We start from the raw sequence: 7,139 nt of genomic DNA on the forward strand, positions 1-7,139 counted from the left end.
AGCAAGTACAACCTATTTGTTGTATTTGACCAACTTAACAGTGCCCGCTTAAAGTTTGTTTGGGGTACAAATGTCCCCCCACAAAACCGTTTACGTTAATGTTTTGTCGTGTTTACATAATTCCGAAGACATTATTATATCTTTTTTTTAAAGCAAAACATAGATACATAGTAAGTGAAAAACTAAAAAATTGTATGTTTTAGAATAAAACTATCCAATTTGATTATAAATTTAATAAAAATTAGGCATATTAGAGCGATATTAGTTCTGGGGTACGAATGTATCCCACAAAACCGTTTACTTAGAGAAAAAGTCACGAAACCGTTGTAGGGTTAATGGCAATTATTATTCAATATGTAGCAAAAAGTACTACCATTCAGTGCACTCGCAACACCCACTGTTCGATTTTTCGCGACTGTCAAAACGACCAATCAGGAGCGGATCAATAGATTGGTTTTTATTGTTTCTACTTCCCGTAGATTTCTACTCGCTTTGCTTTACACCATTTGCTGTACGCTTTAGCTGAGTTTTACGCGTTTGCACTGACCGCGGCCTACGTATCGGTTTTAAAGTACCTGTCGAAATTAATATTTTAAAACAGAAAGTTGAACCAATATTTTCCGATAAATTCCTGTTGACTTGATTTAATTCTAATTATCATTAAAAATAAATCGCAAAGAGATTTTAGATGTGAGACACGTATTGTTGAATGCTCTCTCATGAATGTTCTTTTAAAACATAAAATAATTCAGTCAGTTTGCGAATCTGAAGAGACAGAATTTTATACAAGAATGTTAAAATACTATATTTGAGAACCAGAAAATACGACGAATTCTAGCGATTTAAAGGTGCTACCATTTGGTACGGTTATATGTATTACGAGGTATAACAAGAGACTGGATTTTGTGAATAGACAGCGTCAAGAAATGGTTGGCTTGTTTTGTTCAAAACCCGAACCCGACCCGACCCCGAGAATTTCTAATTTGAAAAACCCGAACCCGACCCGAGCCCGAGAATCTTAAATTTATAGAACCCGAACCCGACCCGAGCCCGAGAATTTCAAATTTGAAAACCCGGAACCCGACTCGAACCCGAGAAGCTTAAATTTATAGAACCCGAACCCGACCCGAAACCCGTCGGGTTCGGGTCGGGTCCGGGTTTCGGGTCTAAAAACCCGAACCCGACCATCTCTATTTTATAGCACGCTACAAGTGCAATCTAAGTTTTGTCAGTGGCTATAAATCTATCATAAAACCTCAATTGTTACTAGGGATATCAACACCATTTAGTAAACCGAGCGATTTGGAACTTTCATTTCTTGTTACAATGTCTCTTCGTGAACGAAGGATTTTTTTTATTTTGAGTCTATTTCTATTTTTTTGGCCAAAGAAGCTAATATTTTAAGTTATCTAAATTCAAAAAATTTAGAGAGTTAGTACCATTTTGTAACAAAGGAGTATCTTGTAAAATCCTTCGTTCACGAAGGGCATCCAGGCATGTTCTTACGAAAACATATCAGTTTTTCCATTAAAGATAAGCCGTTCTGGGTTTATCATGGTCACCGCGCATGAGGTTCAAAATTAAGTGATCCTTGTGAACAGCTATATCACTGTCAGTTTGCAAGCTTTTGCAGCATAAAAATTACTACAGAAACCTCTAATCATATACTACAATACATGTAACAGTATGAAGAAAAAAAATAACAATGATGAATTGAAAAATCGGGAATATATCCTATTTTCTTAAATCCAAATGGATATAACCCCATAATCCTCTGCCACTCCTCCAAATTACAACTCCATGACTGGTATTGCCCAAAACAATTGCAGAAATGACCATTACACTCTTTGAACACCCATCACCCTCACACAATGGCCGGCCATCCATAAACCCAATGTGCCACGGATCGACGCTGAAACCACGACCACGGTGACACCAAAAATGCAGCCCCTTCAAGAGCATGCAATACAGCCCGTGATTGAACTCCAATCCATCACAACTCACGCTTCAGGCCCACTCACCCACTCGCACACGTCACAACCATCCCCACCAAAACATAACCTACCAAAGACCACTCAACAGCAACAAAACTCCAAAACAAGGCACAACACCATGTCTTCCGCTGCACGTTCAAACCAGTCTACCACTTCAATCAATCAATTATCACACCAGCCGACTGGCACCACTCAGCCGATCCATTCAGTAATAATAGGTCGGTCTGCTCAGAAAACTCAGTAAGCTCACACTCGTCAAAGGAAACACCCATCCTCCATGAAACATGAAATCTCACTTTCCAATCAAACACACAAAAACCAGGTCAAGCACCTCTCAATCGATTAAATGAAATAATTTAAAAAAAACTATAGCGCAACCAAACCGGTTCCAGCCCGAAACTAACACAACGAACCCAGTATGTCTGCAACGCCCTACCCCGCACAGGCATTCCAATGTGGAACCACAACTGAAACGACCACATTCCTAGCATAGCTGTCAATTCCACAACTCAAAACAGCCCTGTTTTAAATCTAAATTGACATACACCGCCGTTCCGTGCGCTGTCCAATCCAAACATGTCCAGAACCGTGCTTCAAACACACAGAGCAGGACCGACACTCAGACCAGACAAATTGGGAAACACAACCCTGTCCAGTAACGTCCAATACCCGAATTTCAAACACGAATCCCAAACCAAAAGAACCCCCGTTCAAACCGCTGCTGGGAGAAAAAATATGAATCCAGAACTCCCGAACGCGTCCCTAGGTCACTACCCAACTCGAAACTCCTTCCCCCAATCTACCGAACCCGAGTGCATGTGCTGTACACTCTCTCTACATTTAAAACGGCTCTCCTTAAGTATCCCCTCTGCATAATCCGAACAATGACCATCAAATAAATCGGGTGATTCTCCCATGCAACAACCCAAGAAGGCGAAAAGGACCATGATCGCTCTTAGTCGTCCAATAGACAACACAACAAACAACCCAAGAAAGGCCTCGATAAATAGAGGGCGCAAAGCTTAGCATATGCACCCCCACCTTCCTACACACACATCTTCAAGGACTATACTCTCACGCAGGCCGGGCCAAATTCTCTTGAACCTTCACCCATTTACATTAAGAGCTATCGGACAATGATGACGACAAATTAAATTTTTGATTTACCCACACAAAACTTTAATGGCAAATTCTTTGACTCTTAGTTACTGTGAGCGGATCAGATCAAATAAATTTAAGTTGTATTGGATATCAAACTAAATGGGTCTCCTCGCATTTACTACGAAGTCGATGAAACATCTATAACCTGCGAGCAATGCAGATGAACTTTTGGAAAACTTGAGGTCTTCAAACCAAATTCATTTATTGAATTTATTATTGGATTGTACGCCCAACACTGCCATATGTGTGTCTTGTATGGTCACGGAAGGATCAAGCTAGTGAAGATTCAAAGATCAGCCGATAACTGAAGCACAACTACTCTTCTCTTCTAGGTTCTTCTAAATATCAAAATATACACCCAAACAAGAAGCACTATGAATATAAATTGGAGGTTTCTGGTCTTTGAATCACGATTCCATACGTCGGTGTTGTTTTTGCTACATTCCAGCAGGTCCCTGTTGAGCCTACACTATTTCCATTAAATCGTAATTATTGCATTGCGCCAGTAGTTTTCTAATATTGATCCTTTTAACATGGCTGAGCCGGATTGGATTTTCTCGTGATTTTTTTCTCAGTCAATGCTACCTAAGCGGAAAATTACAAACAAATAAATAATTTCTCACTGAAGGATTTCAATCAGCATACCTTAAGAAATCATTGTATTAACATGTTTCAAATGTTTCTTTTTATTTGATGTAAAGTGTAACAGACCGACTAGTACAAATACTAGTATTTTGGCCAAATTGTTTTTTTAATTTAATTTAACATCTAATCAGTAGCTAATCAGTGCAATGTTATGCACAACAACAATTACACATCACTAAACTGTTTGCTTCCCTTGGATTTAGAGTTAAAAAAAATCGTGCAAGCATGCTACTGAGCATGCTCAGGTATTTACTTGGTTTGCTCAGCTTTTGCTGAGCATTTGCTCAGGATTTATTACTTTATTCATACGGAATCAGATGTTCGAAAAGCAAATGCTCAATTTGAGAAAGCAACCGTCAAAGCAAAGTTTTATTCATACCAACTTGAGTAAATGCTCAACGCAGCTGCTCGACTGCTCGAATCTCAAGAAGCTGAGCAAATGCTAGTTTTTATTCATACGGCTTAATAAGCCGTATGAATAAAAACTAGCATTTGCTCAGAACAAGTTTACTCTGCTCGATTCTGAGCAAAGTAAACTCTCAGAGTATTTGCTCAACTTGGTATGAATAAAAGCTTACTTTGCTCAGTTTAGACTGAAGCAAGTTCGAAATTCGAACATACCTTTTACTCCATCATTCACCTGTCACAAACGTGGTGAATTCAAGATTAAAAACAGTCTTGGTGCAATGAAAATATAGGAAAATAAATAAATTAACGAATATTCAATAGTGCTTTTTTACTAATAAAACGTCTAATATACGTAGAGCTCTATCATGACTCTACCAGTCGTAGTGTGATAAGAACAAATCTAAAGTGATTAGAACAAATCTAAAGTTTATCAAAGAAGAAACACAACTACCTATCCTCTAATGGTAGTAACCAGTCACATCGCAAGGACTGTTAACTATGAAGTTTTAAGCAAAAGTTTGCGTTACTAGTAACAATTCCTGTTGTAAGACGAGCCCGCTTGATTTTACCAATTCGCCTTATGATGATGCCGCCGTATTGATTTTTTCACACGTCAAGAAGCGTCACGTAAAAATGCTTAAATGGATTCATCTATTCTTCCTCTGATGATGCCGTCGATGCAATGCAACACTGTTGTTGATCTCTAAAAAAGCGGATTCTCCGGTTTCGCAAGCAGTTATGTGGAAGTGGTACCAATGAACAAACAGGGTAAAGAAGGCAATCCGAAATAACATAGTACAGGAATGTAAACAAAAAACTGTCTAGAGACAAAGGTATGTATTTACTGTTAGGTTATCAATGGAGGAAATAATGCTGAATTACATTTGTTTTGCATATTCTAAATAACCCACAGGTAAAATGTCAGTGATCGAGCCAGTTACTCTTAAGCAACCCATTGAACATGATTGTCCCCTATCGCACCGTCATAGTAAAACCGAGATTCTGGTTACTCAGCCATCGTTGATTAAAAATGGCACCGGTAAGTACCAGTGCATTATTTGCAATCTTAAAAAACATGTAGCTTTGAACCGTTTTAACAGGGATACTGGTTACATAGAAGTATAAAAGGATGATGTAACAGTGATTAGGAAACTAAGCCGCTCTTGGAATTTGGCAGTTCAAACAAAGAAGATGTATGATGATTAAGTGCTACTTAGAAACGAGCTAACCGCTTATATGTGACTGTGCATCGAACTTTTCCATCCTGTACACACTATTCCAAAAATTTCGTCGCTATACATGATACTGTGGTCGTATTCACCTTAGAGTTGTAAGCCACGGCACTAATTAAAAAACGAACATGTTACTGTATCGCGGACAAGTATTGAAAAGTTCGAATACTTCGCATGACATCCGGATTGAAGTCGTCTTCAGATGCGAGATGCCTGTCTCAATTCCTCACGCTTGAGTACGAATTAATCAGACGCCGGAGCCTGCTTTCCATACTGTAGTAATATTACTGCCATATAGCAGAAACGATAAAATATTCAAAAGATTTTTTAAAATTTTCAGATGGCAACGGCATTTATACCACGGATGATAACAGGAAATGAAAGGAATTCGTCGGAGTTCGAGTGTTATGGATCCTGCTGCTAGTTTGCATAAATTTGCTCGTTACGACTTTGTTGCTGACAAATATATGAAAACTACAATTTCATACTGAGAGACTAAATGTGAAAGAATAATGAACTGTAACACAATTTGCATGCTTAGTCAAATTTGGCCAAAGGTAGTATCTGTGGTAGTAGTATAACTTGAACTCGTAAAATAGGTACAGAAACATTTTTATGTGCTTCTATACGTTAAGAAGATTACAGCCCATAATCGCAAGGGAGTCTCACGTAGACAGGAAATCCCATAGGAAATAAATATGCGATTATGGGCAGATTAGAGATCTATTTAAAAGGTGATGATTTTATGTTAATTTTCAGATAGGGCAGATAAAAAATATAGTAATAATGTAGCATGAGTTGCACTAATGGGTTATGTACCTATTTTCGATGCCAACCGTAATTTTTGCTTAGTAGTTAGTTGAAATTTTCTCAATAAATAATTGAAGTAATTATTTTTTCTAAACTTGAATAGTTCTTTTCCGCCCATAATCGCAGGTCTGTTCCATGCGATTATAGGATTATCTATCTACATATGACTGACTTACGTTTATGGGCAGTTTTATACCGGTACAGTTTAAACGGGGAGCACTGCGTTTGGCACAAGTTCCTATGGTATAAGTTCATTTGGCATAAACTGCCGTTAATTGACATTTCCATGGGATTCCCTATGTACATGGGACAATTATGCGTAGAACGGCAGTAAACTAGTTTGGCACAATTATCACTTGGTATAACAACGAGTGACAAATGCTTTCACATAATGGACGTTTGACATGAACAATACATTTGTTTTGAAACTGAAAACAATATTGTAAAATTAACTAGTTTTTAAAGCAGGAATAATTTGTACTTTTGAAAATAAATGCGCCGCTTCGGTTCCTTCACCATGGTTACGCGTTTAAGTCGTGTCACACTACTTTCGTCACACAATAAATCTAACTAACGGTTGATAATCATCTAGAGCAACCGTACCGGAGCGTAACTAAACCTGATTTGGCAACGCATCACCATAACATAATCCCACACCGGTCGCTACTAAACGCGCTCTTAAAATAGCCACTGATCGCTCGGGAAGCATCGTGTGCATAAATATAACAACGCGATAGCAGCGCGAGAGAAGGTTGCTATTCTCGAGAAATTGCCTCGACTTGTTTAATTGCCTTGACTGTGCTTGTTGTTTCGACTGCGTTGAAAATAAAACAGGTCCGTTTTCTCCTGTTTCCGGTAGTTAAAAGTGTTCGGATTGCGGAAGTGCCCG

At 38.5% G+C, this 7,139-nt stretch overlaps 1 long non-coding RNA gene across 1 annotated transcript; it reads left to right on the plus strand.

The window, feature by feature from the left end:
* The first annotated feature begins 4,464 nt into the window (after positions 1 to 4,464).
* Positions 4,465 to 6,768, plus strand: LOC131691157 (uncharacterized). Its single transcript, XR_009305726.1, has 4 exons — positions 4,465 to 5,041; positions 5,122 to 5,247; positions 5,309 to 5,718; positions 5,781 to 6,768. It is a non-coding gene; the product is annotated as an uncharacterized LOC131691157 (long non-coding RNA).
* The last annotated feature ends 371 nt before the right edge of the window (positions 6,769 to 7,139 follow it).

Source organism: Topomyia yanbarensis, chromosome 3 (assembly GCF_030247195.1).
Source record: "Topomyia yanbarensis strain Yona2022 chromosome 3, ASM3024719v1, whole genome shotgun sequence".
In the NCBI taxonomy this organism is placed as follows: domain Eukaryota; kingdom Metazoa; phylum Arthropoda; class Insecta; order Diptera; family Culicidae; genus Topomyia; species Topomyia yanbarensis.